General features: G+C 37.7%; 1 non-coding gene across 1 annotated transcript; it reads right to left on the bottom strand.

Annotated features, from left to right (window-relative positions):
• Positions 1–450: 450 nt before the first annotated feature.
• TRNAN-AUU (transfer RNA asparagine (anticodon AUU)) lies at positions 451–524 on the bottom strand. The gene has a single exon. It is a non-coding gene; the product is annotated as a tRNA-Asn (tRNA).
• Positions 525–8927: the final 8403 nt, after the last annotated feature.

Here is an 8927-nt window from a genome sequence, read left to right as displayed (position 1 = left end):
CCAATATGCATTGGGCATGTTTCTTCAATCTACACACATGTTGATCCACATGCTACAACACATCATCCCGTCTAATGCATGCTTGTATGATAAATTTCAGGTTCTAAATATTATAATTCATTATTGAATATGGTTGTATATTACGGTTTTATAACGGCTTAGAATATGGTTTTTTTATTGTTAAAGGTGGATAATTTTTTTTAATTTGTTAAACCCGAAACCTGACCCGAACTAACCCGACCTGTTTAACCCGAAACCCGAACAAACCGAACTTATTTGGGTCGGTTCTTGGGTCAATTTTTTTTGAGCTCAAACCCGAACAACCCGACCCAAACAAACCGAAACCCAAATAAATAACCCGAAGAACACCCCTAGCCTGAGCCTTATTTCCAGGTATACTCTTCTCATTAAATGAAAAATTAAGCAAAAACAAAAAACTTCTTTAAATTGTGGCCCATGCAGGTCTAGAACCTGCGACCTTCGCGTTAATAGCACGACGCTCTAACCAACTGAGCTAATAGGCCACCGTGATAAAACTCATCGATAAGATTTCATGCACGATATGAAGTTGTAGCTTAATCGAACACTTAGCAGATTATTTTATTATAAGTTTGCTTGTTTCAATTTAAGTTAAATAAATAAACATGAAACAACTTTTCATCTTCTTCGTTTATAAACAAATAACTTATATTAATGCGAAAACATAACGTATGTGAAAATGAATATAAAATACATTTTAGCTTTGGTATTATCTTAACTATTATACACTTTCATGCATGTTCGTTTATGAATTAAACTAGGGAATTCCGCGTTTGATGCGGTGGAAAGACGTGCATGTACATATAACAAAACTAAGTTTACAATAACAATTATTTAAATTTAATCACACAAAAGAAATGGTAAATAAATAATAAAAATATAAACAAGTGAATAAATTATGAAAAAAATATAGTTGATTCATTCGACCTTCGGGTTTATAATCACCTCCTAGGAGAATTAACAGTTTGAAGTTACTGAAGGTGCGTGCGGGTAATGTAAACAGTTTCACGCACATAAAGTGTTATGAAGAAATTATGCGTTTGTTCCAACAATGTTACGATACGGTAAGTTGTTTCTTCTTCTTAGTACAAATGAATGCTTATTATATGCCCTTGTATTTTTAGTCATTTTTCAGCATACTCTCAAGTTAAACAGGCCTTTAACTTTTAGATTCTGGAAAAATTGTTTAGGAATAAATTTGATTTTTATTAAAAAAATTGAATAATATAGTGTGGAATATCCATAAAAGCTTCATAATTGTGGCGGAGAAGTTTACCTGTATGACTCGGTTGTTGCCTTGCTGAGTTGTTGGTGTTGTATCCGATTCCTATAAGGAAATATTCAAAACTCCAAATATGTACAGTTTTAGTTTTTCAAAATTTCCTCATTTTGAACAAACGGTTATCAAAGACTACTTGTAATGAGATTTCAACCGTCCTCAGTTATTTAACATTTCATGTCCGCTCGAAAATTCCTTGTAAATTAGCCAACACATGATCAACTTTATATCAGAATATTGTAGCCCATTACTCTGTTAATTATTGCCCAAAGAATGTCACTTTCATTCTTTTGTTTTAAGTGACGGTGAAGAAACTGTAACCACCCGGGTGCGGTTGCAATGCGTGCTATGAATTAGCAAAGGCTGCTAGGCGATAAGGTTTAGTAAAATCTATATTGAGTATGACGGACAGTGGCGGCCCAACCATTTAGGTGGCCTAAAGCGAATTGAAAATCAGAGGTCTTTTGCATTGTCTTTATTTGATTAGTAGCTTTAAAATTATTCAGATCCATTAACAAAATTTGATCCTTAGCTACACAACACAATCAAAACTTTATTTTTTCACGTCAAACTACAAAATATAAGTAATTTGTTCGTAAAAGTTCCAGCTTGTTTTGTTCCATAACTTTTATATAAAAATATCTTAACTAATACACAATTATGTAAGTAACAAAAAAAATATCCCATTACAATGCAAATGCAAATACTATTAGGGGTGAGCAATAACCGAATCGTTAACCAAATCGAACCGAAAAAACCGAATTAACCGAACTGTACCGAACTGTACCGAACTATTCATTGTTTTCATATTTTCAATCATTTTCCCCTCTATTTCATGTATTATATGTATTAATTGTTTAATACTATCATTTTCATGTATTTATATCTTCATTTCATGTATTAATATCTCAATTTCATATATTTATACCTTCATTTCATGTATTTAAGAATTCATTTTATGTATTTTTAAGCAAAATTTTAGCTTAAGTTTGATATTGGTTATTAACCGAATCGAACCGATGACCGATCAGTTAGTTTGGTTAATGCTAATAACCGAACCGAAGTACACCCCTAAATACTACAAAGAAAATTACACACAACACAAACAACAAAAGAAAAAAAATGCATATGACATGGGAAAAAAAAAGATAATGACCACATGCAACAAAATAATTAATCTCAAATGAGTATCGAAACTTGGAAGCAAGAGTTGAAAATTAGAAAGTAATTAAATTAGATAATTTTTTATTAGCTTAAAGGGGGCCTCTGCACTTGCACTGCCAATTAAATGCAAAAAGAAATATATTGAGATGCTCCCAGGTTTCGAGCTTGGGCATCCACAGTAACAACCGAGCATTCTTACCACCGCAACAACAACATAGAGATATGTTAGATTAATTAAACTTCAAATAATATACTTTATCTATATAATTTTGTTTTCTTTCTTTTTTTTTTTAAAAAAAAAACGAGGCCTCAACAATTTAGGGGCCTAAAGCCCTAGCTTTAGTTGATTACATTGTAGGGCCGGCCCTGATGACAGACTACGTCTTGCGGACGGCTGATCTCCTCCCGCGAACGTAATCTGCTATCACCAGTGTAGAAATTGTAACCACCCGGGTGATAAGTTGAATCATAACTGTCTAGCTCGTCTACGTAAGATGGCATCCGCATGTCCATACGAGGAAGGGGATGCGATTTCCGTACTTCACCAAAATCTTGTTCCACTTGTTAATAGTAACGGATCTGACTTCCTCTCCCCGTCGGTGGGGGAGAAAGAGATCTTCTGGGGGTTTTGTCATAATTCAAAGTGCGGACATGGAAACGCTCGTTGCGCACTCTACGCTCATATTCAGCTGCCATATTCTCTTGTTGAATCCGGAGCCACTCTTCTGGAGATAGTGGCCTCCTAGATCTGGAATTATGGTGATGAGTTCTTGCCAGATCGGATTCGCCAGAATCATCTTCCAAACCCAATTCTGAACGAGTTCGGTGGTTTCCCTCATAATTCGTCCGAGGTCACCCAAATTCGTACCTCCTGGTGCTGTGACATGTCCCAAATCGGTAGGGGTTATTCAGATTGGTGTTGTAACACACTCGAGGGTATGACCACCATGTGTTACATCAGCTGTTCGTGAACCAGGAGCTGCGACACGTGCAAAAATACTCGAAGCAAAGCCTTCAGGTAGGTATTTCTGTACCAGTGACACGTGAAGTAGGCGCAGGAGTTCCCGTCGGCCATTCAAGAATTTGACTCATATCGTACAATGGACCAAAAACAGAATTATTGCTGTTCTAACAAAAGCACGGATGACGCCAATGAAGAAACACGGATCTACTCCCCTTGATGGGTCATAGATCCGATGAGTCCACAGGGTAGGATACGGATAACAACCAGTACGATACAAGCCTAATTCCCCGAAGTCTAGTGACCGGAACCTGCAATACAGACACCGTGAGCTCGTTACGGGAAGGACAAGAGGGGGGGGGGGTCTTCCCGCAACCATCCTCCGGCGTGAGAATAAGTACAATCATGACAAAGATAAGTACTTTTGTAACATTACGGAAATTTCGAGCCAAAATTTGTCAAGATTCCAAAGTTGAGGGACCATTTTTGCCAATTTCCAAACTCCAAGGTCTAAAATAAAAACTCTGATTCTTTGGCCCATCGCGATACGCGACGACCTTAGAATCAAGGTCATCGCATATCGCGATGACCTGCCTGACACAGTGTGACACGTGTGCCACGTGGCAGACGGTGGCACAGTGTGTTGCCACGTGGCAACATGTCCGCCACGTGTCAACACGTGGCGCAGCGCCTGCCACGTGTCGCCAAGTGGCAGGTCTACGTGGCGACTCAGGCAGTCTACGTCGCGATACGCGACGGGCTCAGCCAGAGGGCCCCAAAATATTGTCTATAAATAGCAGGTCTGGGATCTTCATTTCCCACACCTCAAAATCAGTTCTCTCTCACTCTAAAACATCTTTCTAGATCTTGAAAAGTGTGCCCTCGATCCACCTCGATAAACGTGCCTTTGATTCCTCGTTTTTCGTGCCGTAACCTCGTTACTCGTACCACCACCCGACGACGTTCATATTATGAAGGTGATACCATCCCGACGTTCCGACGATCATCTCGAAGTACATGCCGCGAAGTAGTGGTGTCTCGATTTGTGTTCCGAGGTGAAGTGTTGATCAAACAAGAGTTGAAACGAGATAAATGGAGTCGAAGTGCTGCTCGACTTTCTAGAGTATTATAAGCCGACAAAGATAGGCATAATGCCCGAATAAAATAATAAAATATTATAAAAGGCTTAGAACCTTAAGTCGAAGTTATACTCGATCCTCGATAAATAAAAGAAATATATAACAAAGAAAAGAAAGAAAAAGAAAAGAAAAGAAATATATATATATATATGTATATATATGTGTGTATACATATTCTTTGTTATAAATATTATTTAAGTAATAATGAGTATTCTTAAATAATAAAGCAAACGTTTCTTAAAGAAGAAGAAACGTAGGATTTTATAAATAAACTAAAGGTTTATAATATTATTTTTTAACTAAAGGTTTAAAGTAAAAAGAGATTTTAAACTAAAGATTCATCGAGGTAAAGATTATAAAATAAGACTAAAGGTCTTAAGCCGGATTGTATATCCGACTAACAAAAATTTATACTCGTACTATAGGTGCGAGATAGCAATGGAAAGACCCTCGGACGGTGTTGAAGCCGATCCAAAGCAAAAAGGTGAATACGCCCCAAACTTTTAAACTTGTTTTCAAACGAGTCAAACGTGTTATGTGAAAAGGTTTACATGAGACTATGTGTCTCTAAAACATTTATAAATAAGAGTAAAAACGCTAGCCTTCAGGCTATAGTATGCGTTTGTCTGGATCCTTACATATGTGGTAAAATGCGGTGGGCACATCGCACCATAGTTGGTTATAGTACGCTCGTCTGCGGGTAGGGGTGCAAACGAGTCGAGCCGAGCCCGAGCTCGACTAGGCTCGAGCTCGGCTCGTTTAACTTATACAGAGCTCGAGCTCGAGCTCGGCTCGTTTCGATTTCCAAAGCTCGAGCTCGGCTCGTGAGTAGTTTTTCATGCTCAGGCTCGGCTCGTTTACCATTTATTAGTTATTTTTTTAAATAATATAATTATTTTTATATATTTTTTTCTATTATAATTTTCTGTATAGATAATAAATATTATATTGTTATTTTTTATTTATTTTTTATTACATTATATATATATTAATAATTATTAAATATATATTTTTAAAAAAATTATATAAATGGTAGGCTCGTTTAGGCTCGCGAGCCGGCTCGAGCTTGATAAGTGAAGCTCGGGCTTGGGCTCGTTTATTGAACGAGCTTACTTTTTAGGCTTGAGCTCGCGCTTGGGATCGATTAAGCTCGGCTCGTTCGAGCTTTTTAACGAGCCGATCTCGAGTAGCTTGCGAGCTGCTCAGCTCGTTTGCACCCCTACCTGCGGGGAGTAATGACCATGTGTATATCTATGGTACCTAAGTAATGTCGAACGCTGCGGTGTTTGCTGAGGTGCTTAGAGTAGAGACTCGAGTTTATAAATTGTATTGTTTTAACTTGATTATTCCTAAGCCACGATGGGCTGGACCTAAGTTATGTCACGAGGGGTAATCAAGTAAAGAAAAATATTTTTGCGTCAGCATATTCACCAGCATTCGTTGCTGACGTATTTTCTAATATTCTGCAGGTAATCAAGAATAGGCTTGTGAAGACGAAGTGCTCAAGCATCCGATGGCTCGTATATTTTGTTATACATAAATATAACTAATGGTTGTTTTGTAAAACTTATAAACAAGTAAACTTAAAAGAGACTTTTTGTCTCGTATTTTGTAATGTAAATATTTATAATCTAAATCTACATGTTTTATAAAGTCTTCTGCATTAACCCGCAACTCTGATTTAATTGCAAGTATGGTATCAACTGTTGATCGCACTCCTAGGCCTTAGATGGAGGTGTGACAGGTTGGTATCAGAGCCATCGATCTGAGCGAATTGGGAATTAAAAAGTAATACCCAAGCTTCGATCCAAGCATAGGAAATATATTTTTATACTTGTTTATTTGAATAGGGATAAGATTGGCTGGTAACCCTTACTTTCCCTCTCCTCATTCTAAACCACCCAACGTAGATTTCTTTCAAAGAATTAATGGAAGGTTATGATTGTGAAGCAAGAAGAGCCGGAATCTATTACTCATCTACAAAAAGACAACATGAGCGAAGACTATTATGAGGCATTTTTCAATCCCGATGTAGAGCATGATTTAACCAAAACATTCCTGTATCCCGGTACAGCACAAAGTCCAATTACCCTTCCCGATGACATTCCAATTCAAGCATATCAAGCACCACGACACTCAAGCTACCATCCGTCAAGCTTGCCCATGTATCAAACATCCGAAGTCCCAACGTATCATCCTTCCAAGGTTCCTACCTACCAACCATCTGAAGTCCCGCCATATTACCCATCTAGTGTTCCGACATACCTACCACCGAATCCTCACCCTTTATACGATTTTCTCTCCAACCGACCTATCAAGGAGGAACCAAGATCTCCCTCCTCAGTTTGGGCAAATGTCACTCGGATCAGCGAAGATGGCATACCGGAACGTCTACCATGGACTATGCTGACTCACGTCTCAACAAAGAGGGACCATCTCGCAAGCCTAAAATGAGGGTGATGATGTCGTACGAGAGTTTCCACATGCCCGCAATGTCAAAGGAGACTGCCCAAATAATGGTAGAAGAGGACCCAGAAAAAGAAGAAACAGAAGAAGATCCAGAGAGGAATACCCTGATAATCCGAATGAGGTGACGACACCGATGGAAGAGCCATACTCTCATCAAAACCCAAGTTATGGTTCTACTGATCCCTACATAATATTTCTTGAAGACCTCAAAGGCAAAGCATCATCAAGCTTTCCATCGTAGCAAGGTAAGATCCCATCGATTGAAGATCAAGCGAATGAAATCCGTGAGCAGAATGAGGCCGCTGAAGCTTTCTTCAACTACCATATCCGGACCCGAAGAACCATTTTGACGTTGTTATGATTGGGTACCGTGATCCACCACCCCACTACGGATATCCCAATGACATCCCTCAGTCACAGGAGGAGCATCTAGATCGAGCCTTACATGAAACAGATGACCTTCGAAAGAAGATAGCTGTTGATGGGAAGAAAAAGAAGAAGATATGAGAGACGCTTCTTCGAAAATGCAACAAGTTAACCAAGGTCGTGAAGAAATTTATGAAGGATTCAAGGATGAGTGATGAAGATATGGAGTTGTGAGGAGTTGTGTGGAAATATAGCATATGGATTATGTGTAACAAATGTTGTAGTAAATAAGGATAGGAGTATATATATCGAATAAACGATATATATAAGTATGTTGTAAAAATAATATATATCATTTTATGATATATATATGTGTGTATAATAAAATAAAACTTGTGTGTTAAGAAAAAGAAATTTTGTTAAATTTCAGATAAAAATAAAAGTTGAAAAGAAAAGATAAAAATGTCTCAACAAAGCAAAAACTTTGAGGCTTCCCGATAGGAAGCTGACAATAGAAAAGAAAAAGGGAAAGGTCCCGAAAAAGAACAAGAAGAACCAATCCCTGATAAGTATATTAATCAAATTCAACTAATGATCAAAGATGCGGTTAGGAAAGAATCCGAGGCTAGATCCCAATCTAGGAAATCTAGAAAATCACAATCTGTCAACCCTTCTAAAAAATCTATCTCTAAACCTCGTTCTAAACCTTACATGACAGGTTCAGTTATACGTTGCACGTGCATGTATAACAACCTGGACACGCGTCCTTATGAGATAGGATGATAAATAACCTTGGCCATGTGCACGGTTATAACGGCCTTGCCAGGTGTCCTTCATTAACTGGCTGAGAGATCACCTATTGCCCAAGAAAGCATCATGGTAAATCTTCTAGAAAGTAATTAGTTAATGACAATTGTCCTGGGGCATTACCTCCTGGTCATTTACGCGGACGAGTACGTCGTCTTGCGGATGACTTCTGAGGGTGCCAGGATGCTTCCGCATACGTCATGTGGGTGTTTCTTTCTTAGACGGTTAAGCGGGTGATCCGTATGTCCCGCGGGTGACTTGTGAGGAGCTCTTATTTGACCCGTAGGTGGTACTTAAGGGTATTTAGGCCTTTTTGGTACCCTACCTCTATAGACGGGTCTAGAAAAAAAATTTAGGGGTAATGTTCATATTTTTTTACCGTATTTCATATAATGTAAGCGGATATTTTTTTGCCGTATTTTATATAATAACCGAATTCCTTTTTACCATATTTCATATATAATTTTTTTTAACTGGGTGTTGAATCAATATCATCATTTTCTTGTTATTTTCGTTTAAAATATTGCTAATAAGACTCTGTCGTTTAATCTTCCAAACTCCCTAATTTTTGAAGAAACAAAATTTAAACCATAAATTCTTAATCAACTCTAATTTACACATAAACCCTAAATCACTAATCAATTCCAATTTACATTATTCAAATATCCAATAAACCATAATCAATCATTCAAATATTTAATTC

This window comes from Bidens hawaiensis, unplaced genomic scaffold (genome assembly GCF_021521415.1).
Source record: "Bidens hawaiensis isolate Kalapana, Puna unplaced genomic scaffold, B.hawaiensis_p1.1 tig00005498_1, whole genome shotgun sequence".
Lineage (NCBI taxonomy): Eukaryota > Viridiplantae > Streptophyta > Magnoliopsida > Asterales > Asteraceae > Bidens > Bidens hawaiensis.
Note: the sequence above shows the minus strand (reverse complement) of the source record. Positions and strands in the feature narration are given on the sequence as shown.